A 15,585-nucleotide genomic window follows, 5' to 3' on the forward strand; every position below is an offset into this window, starting at 1 on the left:
GGGGCAGGAACCAGGGTGTTCTTGGTCACTGCTATATTCCTGGTACACACTAGATACCCATAAACAATACTTCCTGTATGAATGAATAAACTTGGATAGCCACCCCCCGCAATGCCTCAGGTCTGCTACCTTTGAACCCCAGTCAGTTCCCGAGTTCCGAGGCCCCCAGGGTTGGCAGCTATAACAAGAGACACCAGTGCCACCCAGCTCAGATCAGGTCCCACTTCCCGGTTGTGTGACCTTGGGCAAAACGCTTCACCTCTCTGAGCCAATTTAGTTTTCTACACTGCAAGGTGGGAATAACTAAAGGTCTCTAGATGGGAGTTCCTGGAGATCTCTTCTTGGTGAAGACTGGAAAAATGGCACCCAGGTAAATGAATACTCAAGGTGTAGCCCAGTGGCTCAATCTTAGCAAATGGAAGGGCAACCTGCACAAAAATAATGTCCTTGTATGTTGCTGTTCCTGGAAGGGTCACATACCTCAGTGGGCCATGGATTACTATAACTATATGAGTTATAGATTGACCACTGTCTTATATTTGAGGCAACACGTGTTCACTTCTAGAATTGATAAAGTTTCCTTTTACTATAATAGTAAATAATAACAGCACTTATCTGGCACTTCCTGTCAGATGCTGCTCTCCATGAGAACATTTTCTTCTAATGACCTTATGAAATGAGGCCTATTAATTATTTCCTCTTGGAAATGGAGGCACGGAGGTGAAGTAATTTGTCCAAGGTCACACAGCAAAGGAAGCGGCAGGATGTGAAGCACAGGCTCACTGGTTTGAGTCAGCGCGCTTAACCTCCGTGGTCTCTTAAATAATACGCGTAGTGCCACCAAGATGCCAGGATCAATTCTAAAGCTTAAAACATTGGTCTCAATCACTCATTTATTCAACACACATTTATTGAACTGCTTCGGTATACACATGGCTTTTCCAGGGCATCGGGGAAACAGAAGGTAAGAAGAGACCAGAATATAAGTCCCGTTGGCCTGTGCGCCCCGGCAGGGTAGCTCCGAGCTGTCTGGGCGCTCGATGGGCCCCGAGCAAGGCGCAGGGCACACAGCAGGCGCTCAGCAAGCGTTCCCTGAACGAACGCGCGAATCGAAGTGTCACGCCCGCAAGGCGTACACGGCCCCGCGGGGCGGAAACAGACCCAACACCACCGAGGCGTCCCGGGGCTTCTGGGAGTCCCATCTGCGCGGCCCGAGAGGCCTCGAGGAGACTCTAAGACAGGTCGGACCCACGTCCCCGGCGCCCTCCCCGGGGCGTAGCAGCTCAAAAGACCGATTGAGGTGAGTGAGCAAGCCGCGTTCGGGGTCCCGGCCAGTAGCCCCAAAGCACCCCCCGCCCCCGCGCCTTCCACCCTTTTGGCTCCGACTCCCGGCTCCTTCGCGATTCCACCTGCGGGGCCTCCCCTCTCCTCCAGCCGCGACTCCCGCTACCTTTTCGAACCTTCGGCGCTCCCCCAGATCGCGTCCTCCCGCCCGGCGACCATCCCCCGCGTCGGGGCGCGCCCAGGGCGCACCGCGCCCGCTCCCCAGACGGGCTGGGCGCCCGGGACACGGGAGGGCGAATCCCTTTAGCCTTTTCCCCTAATCCGGAGCATCGCTCGATGCAGTCGGCGGACTCCACCGTAGCCTGGGAAGGCGCGCCCCTGAACCCCCGGGACTAGGGCTGGGGAAGGGGCGGCGCCGGTGCGGAGGTCGCCCTCCCGGGGCGTTCGCAGCCTCCCATTCGTTCGCGGGCCCGCAGCTCGGCGCCCAGAGCCGAAGCTGGTTTGCTGAGTCGCGGGGCGGGGCCTCCCCCAAGCCCGTCCCTCGGCGAGGGCGGAGGGAGGAGGAGGAGGAGGAGGAGGAGGAAAGGGGGGGGCGGAACACAAAACCTGCAAGGTTTTTTTTTCTTTTGCATGTAATTAAAAAATAATTTTTTTTTTTTTTTTTTTTTTGCAAACCCGAGGGGTCCCGCCCGGAGCGGGCGCGGGTCCGGGGTGCCCGGGCCGCGGCGCGGGGCGGCGGCAGGGGCCTGGCGGAGGCTGCCGGGCGGCCGCCATGCGATCAGGCAGTGCGCTGACCGGCCCGGCCGGTCGGCCCCTTCTGGGTCCTCCCTTTGCAGCCCGTGCGGGGCCGTCTCGGAGACCCCGCGCCGACGGCTGCTCAAACATCAGGGTGAGTTTCTCACAATGTAGCAATTTCTCTTTAAATCTCTTAACTCTCTCTACCTGCGAGTCGGGGCTGTGACAGGGCGCAAAAGCGAGGGGGGAGTGGGGGTTGGCGGCGAGGGTGTGTGTGGGGGGAGCCGGAGCCGGGGCCGAACCCACCCCCCCGACACTCACACACTTAGCCCCCCAACCGGGGCGCATCGCCCGCTGCCTCTTTTTCTGTTCGGCGCCCACCGCCCCCGGCAGCCCCCCCTCACCCCCCGCGTCTCTCCATCACCGCCGCCCCGATTCTGCGGGGACCCCCCCTCCACCCACCCTGGGCTCCCCTGCCCAAACCCGGCGCCCGGTGCCTCCCCGGCCCTCCCGCCGGCTGCCGGGGATACAATGGAGCGGCGGAAAAACGAGACCTAACGTTCCACGGGGGGAGGGGTGGGGAGACCCCCTCCCCCGGCCCGGGGGCCCCCCCTCCCCTCACCCTGCTCCCTGCCTTTTGGGGAAGAAGAGGGCAACGGGGGCAGCGGATGGTGGTTTCCCGGCCGGAGCTGGCGAGCCTTCATCTCCCCCTCTCGCCCGTCCCCTGCGCTCCCTCCTCAGATCCCTCCGGGGGTGCCGGAGAGAAACGGGGCCTCCGGCATGCTGGGGAGGGATGGATGCGGAAGGAAGCCACTGGGTCTCCTCCTCCCCACCGCCCCGAAACAATGAAAGGAGTTGACTTGGTCCCCCACCCCCCAGCAATGAAAGGAGTTGACCCCCGCCCCCGCTAGCTGGTTGTTCCCGGAGGGGGCCGTTACGGGGGGTGGGGGGAGGAGGGAGGTGAGCCTTACCCCTGTCACCTCCGAGATTTGGGGCGGCCCCCCATCTCCACCCCCTCGGCCTAGCAATGGGAGACACCAGGCCCAGCCCGGGCACCGCGCTCGGGTGGTGACCTTTAGACAAAGGCAGCCCTTTCCCTGTGGTGAGCCCGGACGAGCCGGGCCCGAGGCCTCCCCTAGCCCCTGCGGAGGGCGGCCGGGCCGCGGGCACCCGGAGGGAGGGATGGAGCCATCTGGTTTTCCCATCCCTCACTGCCCCTCGGCTGCTCCTGTCACGGGCGGCCGCGGGGAGACCAGGGACCGCGGGCTGCCCAGGCCTTGGTCCGCGGCCAGCGGCGAGCGGGGCGAGCAGCCGCGGGCGGGCTCGGGAGGCAGCGGTGATTGGAAGGCACGGCGGCTTCTTCCTCTCCGCACCCCTTTGTTTTGCTTTGTGGTTCTGAGCAGCTGAACTTCCCGGGAGGTGGGGTCAGAGGCCGCTGTGTCAGCTCTCCCCGGAGGCCAGGGTGACAGGTCCCAGCCCTCTGGTGTACCTGGACCGGGGCTCCTGCCCGTGCTCGGCCTTCTGTCCGGACAGGCAGCCCCTTTTGTCACACAGCCCTCCGATAGTATAGATCTGAGGATGTATTGAAGGTTTGCTTTTCCCTCACACCTGCTTTCCCGGGGCGCTTGTCAGGGAAACAGTTTTTAGAAACACCCCCACCCTCACGGCCTGAGACTTCTGAGAAGTGCTCTGTGCTTTCACACCTCTCCCTTCACCTGGGGTGGGGATGGGGGCCTCAGTCAACGCCGACCTGCTAGGGTGGTGGGAGAACAGGGGAGGAGGACAGCTGAGGAGCCACCCCCTTCCCATGTGCCAGCGTCCAGTGAGACTTAAGGGGTGTGCTTAGCTACACCCCCCTCCCCCAGAGCTCCCCCACTCCTGGAAGGCGGAAATAACATCTCCTACCCAGAGAGCATTAGGGATTGGCTACTGTTAGGTGCGCTACCCACTGGCCACCACCCGAGGAGGAATTTGGGTCAGTTATGTGATTCCCATTTTGCAGACAGGCTAATGGAGGCTCAGAGAAGCTAAGTGACTTGCCCGGGGTCACACAGCCCCAATCTGTAACCGTCTCAGGTTTTTCCAACTCAGCTCAAAACTCTTAGGTTCTCCTGTACCCCTCTTTGGCAATTTGTCCCTTTGACTTCAGTTGAGTCTCAAATGTAGATAATACCAGGAAGGAGCGGCCGAATTCACCCCGCCCCCCCCCACCCCCCCACCGAGTGCTCGTTTGGGGAAGGGGTAAGGAGTATCTGGAAGCTGGGCTGAGGGCAGGATGCCTTCACCTGTGGCTGGAGCAGAGTGTTTGCCTGCAGGATCTGAGGATTGGAGGTGTGGAGTCAGGAGAAGGGGGGGCCCTGGGCCTCGCTGGCTGGGGTTTGGGGGGCACTTGGTTGGTGGCCCCTCTGTCATCCTCTTCCTGTTCCACCTGAGCTGGGACTCGGCCCCGCTGGGAGGGAATCTGAGCTGCCGGGGACCTTCGTCGTCACTCTGCTCTGTGACCCTCCGTGGCTCCGTGATGTAGCTGGCAGAGAACTCCCCTGCCCGTTCTCCTCTCAGCCTGGGTGGCAGACTCCCTGTCCCACTCTGTAACCTCAGTCTCTGGTCCTATCTGCAGGTGGGGATCAGTAGAGCTTCCTTAACTGACCTTGCGGTGACTGAAAGTTTTATCCAAACGTTATTTTTATTTGTCCTTCAGCATACGGGGATATGGCAGGCCTGTAGGAGTGGGGAGGAAAGTTGGGTGCTGGGTATTTTAGGGTGAATGGCAAAAGGCATCTACCCTGGAGGAATTCCCTGTGGTGGTGGGTGAGGGCAGGCAGTAAGGAGTTCCACTTTGGTGACTCTCCATCTCCAGCCCTCTCTCTGGGACCCCACCCCTTCAGCACTTACTGGTGCCGAATACACATTTGGCCGGTGGGCTGTGGGGGGGGGGGAGGAAGGGGAAGGGCTGGGGAGGGCCCAGCTTACCCAGTGAGGGGGGCAATACGGGGCGATCTTGCCATTTTACAGATGAGGAAACCGAGTCCAGCGGAAACCTGTTCCATGGCTGAGAGGGAACTCCAGCCCAGACTTCAGGGACGGGGGTGTGATCGGAGAGGGGCTAACACTTTGAGGGACACCCTGCAAGTGCCTTCCTGAGGTCACAGACATCATAAGTAATCATAATTCCTGTGGGCGGGGCACGAGGGGAGGGGCTGTAGGTCTCTCTAGGGTGAGCGCTTCCTGAAAGTTGGAACTGATTTTTGGGGGGGCAGGGTGGCGGTGGACAAGGGGGGAAGTGTGAGGCCCAAGAGTGACGGGCCTATGCCCCGCCCCCCTTTTTGGCCCGCTTCCTTCCCAGAGGCCTCAGGGGCCTTCCCCAACCTTCCCTGGGGATGTGGGGTCTTCCCCCTCTCCCCTGTGAGAGTCTGTGAAAGGGTCCAGGGGTCAGCACCAAGCCCAGGGGGCCTGGCAGGAGGGTCCTGGGGTGTGTGTGGGTACCCCGGGGTCCTGGGGGGGTCACCTTTGAGCTCCAGGCCCAGCCACCATCAGAGTTCCCTCCCGCCCTCCCAGCTCTCCCCCGTGGCTGTCTTGACTCCTGGTCTGAAGAATGCAGAGGGCTGCTGGTGGGGGGAAGTTAATTGGAAACAGGAAAACATGGCATTCCTTTCTAGCCGGCCTGGGCCTGGAAAGCAGTGAGGGGCTGCCTTTCTCCCTCTCCCGCCCTGCAGGGGAGAGGTTGGGGGGGCATGGTTCTCTTGCCTCTGTCTCTTCGGGGTCTTTCCCCCGCCAGGCTCCCTGACTCTTAGTGGAAACAGCAAGTTGCCTGTTTTACATCCATGATATAAAATGCTCTCCCCCCCAATCTGAATGACTTGCCCCCCTTTTTCACCGGGTCATATCCAAGTTTGTCCCCGTTCTCTGAGGGTGGAGGGCCTGTCTCAGTTGGCTCCCCAGCGTAGGATGTGTCACACTAGAGACACATGGGAAATGTTTGGTTGACTGGTCCCCAAGGATTCCCTCCTCCTTCCTTCCCTAGACTTCTCCCCTGCCTGGGGTACCACCAATAGAGTTTTATCCCCATTGACCGAAGCCTTTGTGTCTCAGTGGCATGCAAGAGCCCCCGACGGGAAAAGAGAAGGTTTTCTGAGACATTTCTAGTTTGGCGACAGTTTTTGTGTCCTGAGTTTGCAGGTATTCACGGTGGCGGGGGATCTGTTGGCAGGAGAAGCTGGAGAGAGGGCCTGTCTGTCTTTAATTGTTCCCGATTAAACTTCCTGAGGGCCTACTGTGTGCCACGACCCTGGGGCCCAGTTATGATATTGGGACCCAATCCGGGAGGAGGCTAGAGAGAAGTGTTGTCTTCAAGGCCGCTGGGGGACTTTGATGCCTTTTATCTGGGTGGTTTGCAAAGGCTCCAAGGGGGAAGCAGCTTCTTTCTCTCTTTCTCTTTTTTTCTAACTGATACATCCACGTGGGACAAATTCAAAATCTCAAACATAGTAAGTCTCCCCCTTTACCCTCTGGGGCATCCCTGGTCCCCCAACTCGCCTCCCCAGAGCACCGCCTCAATCCTGATGTTCTGTGCACACACATTTATATACATGTGTATGTCTTAAAAAATATTTATTTTGCACAGATGGTAGCACCCTCTTCCCATCGTTCTGCACGTTGCTTTTTTCACTTCATCTCCCTGGGAGATGTGCACAATACATGGAGGGGTTTCTTTGGCTTTTTCTCAGCTGCGTTGTATTCCTCAGTGTGGGCAAATCCTCCTAGACTCAGCACGGATATGGAGGTGTTTCCTAAAGTTTCAGCGTGCAGAGCCAGAGGGCATGCATCCATTTGTCTTACTGGGAAGTGGGCATGCCAGTGGGATAAGCTCCTGGAGGCGGGGTTGCTGGGTCAAGAGCCTGCGATTTGTCATTCGGTCACTCTTAGGAGGCACCTGTGGAGCTGTATCTTGAAGGAAATCGTTTCCGCTCCTGTTCAAGTCATCCCACCCATCCATCCATTGTCTTTGCCTCTTGTGACCTCCTTGCCCCTTCCTTCCTGCCTGTGGCCTGCACCCTGAGCTTGCCACTTGGTGTAGAGGTCAAGGATGGGGGCGCTGTTGATTCGAATCCCGGCTCTGCCGCTTGCTGGCTGAATGGATGCAGGCAGGGGGCTTGCTGGCTCTGGGCCTCAGTTGTCCCCTCTGTTAAATGGGTTCACCTCAGTAGCTACTTTTGGAAAGGTTGTCGTGAGGATTAAATAATACCCATCAAGGTGCATGGGTAGCCTAGCTGAGCCATTCAGTGGAGGTGTCATCTGTCATTCTATGGCAGTTCTGTCTCCTGGGGTCAGGAACCCCTTAATTCTGGGCTGTGAGCCCCCTTACTGGCAGGCAGGGGAGGGAATGCTGGCTTTTCCACTTACCTGCAGCGTGACCTTGGGCAAGCGATCCTTTTCTGGGTCTCGATTTCCTTGTCTGTAAAATGGGCCCATGATGGCTCCCTGGCAGGTGGGCTGTGAGGACCGAAGGAGGCACTGCCTTCCCCAGCCGGGCGTGCAGTGGCCGTTCAGGAAGGAGCATCTGATGTTACTGTTATCTTCACTATGATTACTGTTCTCCTGTGGGCCCCACGCTGACTTCGCCACTCTGAAAGCTCTCCATTGTCTTTCTGAAAGGCACATAGGGAACATTGTTGGCATTCTAAACCGCACAGCAGCGGAGGGCACAGGGCAGGCTGCTGCGGCGGCCTGGCCCTGGGGACAGACAGGGCTGTCCTGCTGTGGGTCTCGCTTTCCTCATCTGGAAGAACGGCTGTGATGGGAGACCTACCTGCATATCACAAGTGCTCAGAAAATGTCAGTGGCTGTGATGGTGTTGGTGGTGATGATGGAGAGAAATCTCCCGTGGAATTAGATACCTGCGTCCTTGCCTCCTTCCCCTAAAACCCCGGGCAGTCAATGTTGGCATTTTAATCAGAGGGAAGGTTCCAAGGCAATCAAATACCCTTTGGGCCTCAGTTTCCTCATCTGTAACAGAACTCATCGGGTCTTTGTGAAGCTTAAATGAGTGAAGATGTAGAAAGCTTTTAAGACAGGCCCTGGCTTGCAGGAGTGTGGTGAAAATTCACTTTGCTTGTTATTATTTTAATTTTTTATCATGGAAATTTTAAAGAGTTGAGAGAATAAAATAATCAACCCCTGTGTACCCATCGCCAGCTTCACCAATTTTCTACTGATCCCTCCTCCCACCCCACCCCCACCCTCCGCGCCACCCTGTGCTTTCTTTTTCCTTTTCTACTGGAGTACATTTAAGCAGATTCCAGATATCATATCAGTTCAACTGTATCATTATCGTTACTAATGGTGTTATTATTTTTGGTATCCAGAATCTGTTTCATCACCTCCGGGTTCTATCCTGTTCTGTGATGGAAGAGACATTAGGCCCATTTCATAGATTGGGGAAATCGAGGCTGAGGGTAGTAAACTTTGGTCAGGTTGTCCTTGATCTGTGTTCCCATCCTGTCTTGGCCACCCCAGGCTTTGCACCTTGGTGGCTGTTTCTGATCACACGGGCTTAGGGATTTATGCCTGGAAGTGGGTTCTGATATTCTGGGCAGAAATCACAGTCAGAGAAGGTGGGCCAGTGGCAGGGGGATGGACAGATGACCCCGGCAATGAGGGGTTACTAGGTCAGCTGCCCAGGTTCGAGTCCTCTTTCTGCCCCTTCTAACCTTGTGACTTGGCGGCAAGTTACTTCCTTTCTCTAATTCCAGATTAGAGAACCAGAAGTATAGGAATAATAAATCGATGCTTCTTTCAAGAGCTTTTGCATCAGTTAAATCAGGTCCTGAGTGGAAAAGTGTTTTGCAAGTGCCTGGCTCAGAGTAAGCGATCTGCAGAAGGTAGCAGTCACCATTGTCACTGTAGTTAGTTATCACTTCCGTGGAGGCTGTAACCAAACGCTCCTTCCAGGGTTAAGAGGGTCAGAGGAAGGGTTATATCCCTGGAGCCCCTGACCAGTCCTGGCTGCCTTAATCCCCTCCTTTTGCTCACTCCATCCTCTATAATTCTCCTTCAAAGTGTTTCTTGTCCTTCGAGGGGCTGGAGGGGCTGTTGACTTCTAGGTAACCACCCCCCCCAGCCTCCTGTGTCCCCTATGTCCCATCCTGGCAGCCTTGGGTGCGGAGTGAGGGAGGAGCATCGCTATGGCTGTGGGACCCTCGTTAATGACCCCTGGGGCCCTGGAGGGAGCCCCGGCGGCCTCCGCAGCTTGGAGGTAAAAGCGGTCCGTTCCTCCAGGACACCTGCAGATCGAAGGTCCCTGGAGCCCCCTTTCCAGAGGATGGATGCCTCCCTGCCTCTCGTCCACTATGTGGTACTGGGCAGGCTGTTGCTCACAGATGCTCACGGGATGATTGTGGCAGTTGGCTAGACTGTAACCTCCCTCCTGTCCTTCAAGGCACCTCACCCATCTTCGAGCACCAAGCCCTCCAGGCTAGGTGACGGGGTCAGGCCAGGCCCCCCTCGGCCTAGCAGGCTCTGGCCACGGTGACCTCACTTCTGTCCCCACAGCATGCCCAGTGCCCTCCCGCTTTTGTGGACATGCATCCCCCTTTTTTTTTTTTGGCGGTACTCAGGCCTCTCACTGCTGTGGCCTCTCCCGTTGCGGACGCGCAGGCTCAGCGGCCATCGCTCACAGGCCCAGCCGCTCCACAGCACGTGGGATCCTCGCGGACCGGGGCACGAACTCACGTCCCCTGCATCGGCAGGCGGACTCTCAACCACTGCGCCACCAGGGAAGCCCCCATGCACCCCCTTTCACAGAAAGTTGTGTGTGTGTGTGTGTGTGTGTGTGTGTGTGTGTATGTATGTATGTATGTATGTATGTATTTCTCCCCCATCCTCTCATTGAGTAATTGGCATACAATGAAATACACAGAGGTTAAGGGTGCTTCTCCATGAGTCTTGCCAAACCCTAGCAGCCTGTGTAATCCGCACCCCATCGAGATCCAGAGCGTTTACATCGCAGCCAAAAAGTTGCTTTGTGCCCCTTCACAGTCAACACCCCCTCCCAGAGCAGCGGGTCACTGGCCCGCTGCTCGTTTATCCTGTTGTGGATCTGCCTTGCCTCTTCTTGAATCTTGCAGACTTGTGTGGTCCTTTGGGTTGAGCACCTCAGCTCAGCATCACTGTTTTGAGATTTAGCCTTTTTATCACTGAGCAGGAGTCCTTGGGAAGGCTTTACCTCCTTTCTCTCGGGAGAGAGAAATCTGCCCCCCCAGCCCCGCCTTGAAGTCTCATCATCCCATTCACCCCTCCCCTGGGTGCCCTTCCCAGCCTCAGCCTCTGGCCTAGGGATGCTCTCCCATTTCACTGTTCCACCCCTCGTAGCCCCATTGGGATGTAGGTATCCCATGAGCTTTTCTTCAGGCCTGGCTTTCTCACTAGATTCTATAAACTACAGGAGGGAAATGATGTGCCCCGTGTTCTCAGCTCCTGGTGTGCAGTAGGAATCCTGTAATGTTTGTTGACTGACTCACTGACTGACTGAAGGATGGACATGTCACAGGCATGGAGAAAGGGAGCAGAGAGCCTGTGCTTGCAGTCGCTATTGTGTTTCTTAAAAAGTGTGACCCACCTGCTTCCAAAGCACCAAAAATGCCAATCTCGGGGTGCCACGCATCTCCTGGGAGTCCTGGTGGGTGGGGCCCGAGAGGCCCCCAGCCAGGCTCAGCTGCCTTCATTGCCCCCCCCTCCCATCCCCCCACCACTTTTATCAAGCCTGGCCCCTGCATGGTTCCTTGGCTCAGGAAGCCCAGCCCTCAAAGCTGCAGGGCTCTGCCTGCAGTGGCAAAGCTCCACCGGCAGGCCCCTCACCCAGGACAGGCAGCCATGGGTCTCCCAACTGCACTTGACACTTGGTCCATGGACATTGCCCATCCTACCCTAGCCACCTCCCCACTGCCCAGTACTCGCTCCCTAAGTGTCTTCAGAGAGGGAGTGAATCAGGGCCCAGGGGGCAGGTCAGGACTGCCCACTGCTCAGCAGGGAGACTGAGGCTGGAGGGGGGCACTCAGGTGCTGCCCTCCTCAGTTCAACCAGGACTGGAAGCCACACATGCTGTGTTCACACGAGCCATTTGTTTTAAGTTACGCCGCCTTTTACAGAGATGCTAAAATGGGGAAAGACTCAGGTCTCGAAGTTGATAAAAATGTCCGGGAAACTTCTGCCTCCGTCTTTGCCTTCTGGTTTCTGGGGCCCTTCCGGGCTGCCTGTGCTTTGCCACCTAAAGTCTCAAAGCTGTTTCGTGAGGAGCTGTTTTTCTTTGTCAGATTTCTGTCTCCTTAGCTGGACCAGCAGAATTCCCTGACATCTGCCCAGCCCTTGCCCCTCCCCGAGCCCGTCCCCCTTCCACAGTCCTATTTTTTCTTTGCGACCTTTAAGGGGCAGGGAGCCGTGTCTGCATTGGTCACAGGGAACACTGAGCCAACTTCTGGGCCTGAAGAGCCCCCGGCCAGACTCTGTAGCAGAATAGGGAGATTTATTTAAGGGAGTTCCTGATGGAAGTCTGCTTTAAGCAAATGAACGGTAAAATATATATACCCACACACATACATTAATATATGTTACATATTATTATACTTTATGTAATAATTTAGTGGTAAATTTAAACTTAGCAGTATAATAGGCATATAGTAAATGTATATATTGTATACACATGTATGCAAGTGCATATATATATATATCTGTATAAGATTCCCTTGTATTCCCGTTCCCTTCCCTGGCCCAATGCCCTGGCAAATTGTTCTGTGCCCTGGCGAATTGTTTGCTTTGTGTGGTGGATTTTTGCTTTCTACAGAGGATCCTGCTGTATTTCTCCTTCTGAGTCTTTTTCGCCCAGCACCCACTTTCAGGCCTCCTGTGTTGTTACTTGTCCATCTTGTCTGTTGCTTCTCCTGGCTGTGGGACTCCGTGCGGTGCAGTTTTCATGGTTTGCTTAGAATTCTCCCCAGGGCCAGACCCCCGGGTTGCCTTCCTCTCCCTGTTACAGCGAGAGGTGAAGTGCCTTGTCCAAGGTTACACAGCTAGCTGCTGGCAGAGCAGGGATTTGAATCCAGGCGCATTGTACTGGTTAATTCCGACCCACATAGCAGGCCTCCCTTGTGCCGGGCCTCAGAGCTCTGCACTCGGGACAGGGGAGTGGGGTAAGCCCAAAACACACCCATCCTCCCTGCAAGGTGAGATCAGTGTCTCAGGAGTGTCAGCTGGGCTGGTGGAGGCCAGGAGGAGGCATTGCTTCTGGGGTATGTTGATGCATCAGGGCAGGCTTCCTGGAGGAGAGGGCTTCTGGGGGCAGGCTTTGGGCTCCACGCCATTTCTAGCAGAGAGAAACCTGGCATGCTTTGCACAAAGGCCAGTTGAAGCTTCACGGGGAAAGAGGGCCCAGGACACTGGGGCTGAGATCTGGGGTGCTTTGGTTTTGTTGATGGCAGGTAAGAGAAAGAGGGAGTCCAGGATGATCCAAAGTCACTGGCCTGAGCAACTAAGTGGATGCAGGTGCCCTTTCTTGAGATGCTGTAGTGGTGTCTATAGTTTGGGGAACACAGACCCCAGAGAGTAAAGCTCCAGCACCCTCTCGGCTGGTGGTGAGGCGCAGACGGAATGAATGAATGAATTGGAGGCGTCATGAGTGGGAGAGGGTGACACGGAGTGATCACTGAAGTCCCAGGGATGGGGATGATTCCCCAGAGAGAGGACAGGAGAGGGTGGAGAATCAACTTAGGCGGCCACCCACATGTAGGGAGGGGTGGGAGCTTCTTTGGCCAAAACAGAGAAAGGGAGGAGCAGGATAAGGCACAATCAGTGTCTTAGGAACAAAGTGGGAGAGTTTTTAGAGAGGTTTAACTTCCATGGACCTGAGGACAGGCCTCCTGGGTTGGATGAAGCTGTTCTGGAAGCAAAGATTTCCTGGGTTTGATGGGTATGTAGGGGCGGAAGCCAGACTGGAATATGGTGAGAAGTCATGAGAGAAGGATGGCTTCGTGGATGGATGGATGGATGGATGGATGGATGGACGGACGGAAGGCAGGCAGGCAGATGGAGCTCTTGGCAGCCAGAGATTGAAAAAAAAAATCTTGCTACCCTTTATGGCTCCCTAGTGCCCTCAGGTGAAAGTCTAACCCTCACCTCCCCCCCACAGAGCCCCATTAGTCTGGCCTGGGCTTATCTCCCTGACCTCATCTCCTGCCCTTTCACCTTGCTTTCTTCCCGCACCCAGCTTGTTCCTGCCTCCCCACCTTTGCCCTTGCCTCTACTTGCCGTGATCTTCTCCCATTCCTTCCTGTCTCTGGGCTCCTCGTGCTGTCCTGCAGGCCTCTGCTTAAATACCGCCTCCTCTGGGAAGCCTTCCTGGACTACCCTGTCCAAATTCCTCCATGTCACACGGTTTATTTCTGTATGAGGATTCTTCCCCCGGACCTGACTGGGAATGCGTCCAGACTCAGTATTCACTGCATGAATGAGGGACCAGGCTTAGAGAGTTTTAGGATCTGAGCAGGCTTAGAGAAAAGGAAAGGAGCGAAGGAAGATTCTAGGAGAAGAGGGAGGAGGGGCGGTGCTGGGTTGGGCTCAAGAGTGAAGCTTCCTTACAGGTCAGGAGGTGAGGAAGAGAGGGGTGTGAAGGCAGAAGAAAGATGTTTGTGCAGTTGGGAAGGAGTTCAGGAGGCCAGTGCAAACCTGCTTGGAGACAGGAGAGGGGGGCAGGAGCTGGGGGGCAGGAGAGGGGGAGGCCGGTGGTATTGCCAGCTGTTGGGAGGGCGAGAGCTTTGGCCGTCCTGCCCCAGCTGGGAGAGGCAGCCGCCTTTTATCTTTTCCAGGGCAAGGTCTTAAGAGCACGAGGTAGTCCTTAGTGTGGGGGAAGGAGGGCTCAGGTCCTTTGGGGAACCTGCTCGGAGGCCTCTGACGTTTCCCCCAGAGAAACGCATGCTTGACTCTACATCGCAGCCTTTGGTGGAGGATTTCAGGGGTGTTGTGGATCCAGTTAGGAGCTTTCCACAGCTCATGACTGTAGCAACAATAATAATAACAGCCCACACGGCCATGGGCACCAGTCTAGGGCCCTCACAAGTCCTGACTCAGTTACTCACGTTAGGACCTTAGGAGGTAGGTGCAGTGAGCATCCCCATTTTACAGATGAGGAAACTGAGGCACTGGGCGGTTAAGTGACTTGCCCAGCGTCACACATCTGCTAAAGGGTAGACTGGGGATCCCCCACCCCACCCCGGGGGGCGCAGTCTGGCCCCAAAGCCCAGGCATTTAGCCATAAAGCCTCACTGTTTGCTTGTTACAGGGACCAGGACTGAAAGCCCACAGTCAGCAAGTTGCCTTTGCCCCGCCCCCCTCCACTCCACTTTTTGCCCTGGGATCCAGCTTGGGTCTCAGCTTAGCCAGTGGAGGCCCTGGCTCAGCAGGGTGCCGTCCCACCCTCCTCTTTCCCTTTTTACCCTCTGTGGTGTCTTCATTAACATAACTGTGGCGCCCCCAGCTTCCTCGGATGTGTTTGTGAGTTTGTGAGCCCGGGTGGGTGACTGATGGTGAGACCTGCAAGGAAGGGGTCAGGACCTTGGAGGCAGATCTGGCCTGGAGGCAGCTGCGGGACTTGGAGCAGGGACCCACCACCTCTCGCAGCCTCAGTTTCCCCATCAGCGAGGGGGGGCCTGATGCCTTCTTCTCGGAGTTTTCATAGGTGATGTCACATGTCAACAGATGTGCTGCAAATTTATGGCAGTAACCAGCTTCCGAGGTGTGTCAACATTCAGAATATTTCAGACCACAGCGCAGGCTGGAATGAGGTGAAACAGCCCTCAGCCAGGCAGGGCAGCTCCCCTTCCCCAGATAGGCTAAAGATTTCTGCAGCAAATACTATTCCTGCTGCTAATATATCTGTGGCTGTTTTACACTAAGAAGGATACATAAGGATAGTCATTGCAGGTTAGCTTTTGCCCCACAATGAGTAAAGGGGAAAACAAAAGGATGGCTTTTAGAGATTTTTGGAGGTTGGAATTGCAGATATGGGGTTGTAGATCGAGATGATCTGCGACATGATGGGATGTCTGTGGAGTTTCATTGAGATAAGGTACCGCCTGGCACTTAATAAGCCCGTTGAAAGTGCTGGTTGCTATTACTAGTACAGTGGTTGCTATTATTATCACTGACCAGCCTTTAGTCTGTACCTACTAAATCTGTGCAGACAGATTGGGCTGTGTTGCAGATCAACAGTTTCTCAAACTTAAACATGCACACGAATCCCTTGGGGAGCCTGTTCAAATGGGGGGTCTGATTCAGCGGGTCTGTGGTGGGCCTGAGACTCTGCATTTCTAGCAGGCTCCCAGGGGACACTGAGGCTGCTCCTTTGAGTAGCAAGGGGTAGAGTGGTTTCCGGATGATTTCCGACTTGCTTCAAGGGCCCTGCACTGGATGCCGAGGCTAAGATCAGATTCCTTAACTCTTTGGGGTTTGCCAATTTGAGGGCAGATCTGTATGAATTAATTAGACACGGAAAAAAGTCATATATAACACTATGAAAGTCTT

General features: G+C 55.9%; 1 protein-coding gene across 1 annotated transcript in view; it reads left to right on the forward strand.

Annotated features, from left to right (window-relative positions):
- The first annotated feature begins 2,133 nt into the window (after nt 1-2,133).
- The window catches only part of BICRA (BRD4 interacting chromatin remodeling complex associated protein), a 75,153-nt gene continuing 61,701 nt past the window's right edge, over nt 2,134-15,585 (forward strand). The window contains 1 exon segment of the mRNA XM_029242040.1: nt 2,134-2,173. The gene's annotated coding sequence lies outside the window, so the exon portion shown is untranslated.

Source organism: Monodon monoceros, unplaced genomic scaffold (assembly GCF_005190385.1).
Source record: "Monodon monoceros isolate NGI ecotype Baffin Bay Population unplaced genomic scaffold, NGI_Narwhal_1 Super_Scaffold_10, whole genome shotgun sequence".
NCBI lineage: Eukaryota > Metazoa > Chordata > Mammalia > Artiodactyla > Monodontidae > Monodon > Monodon monoceros.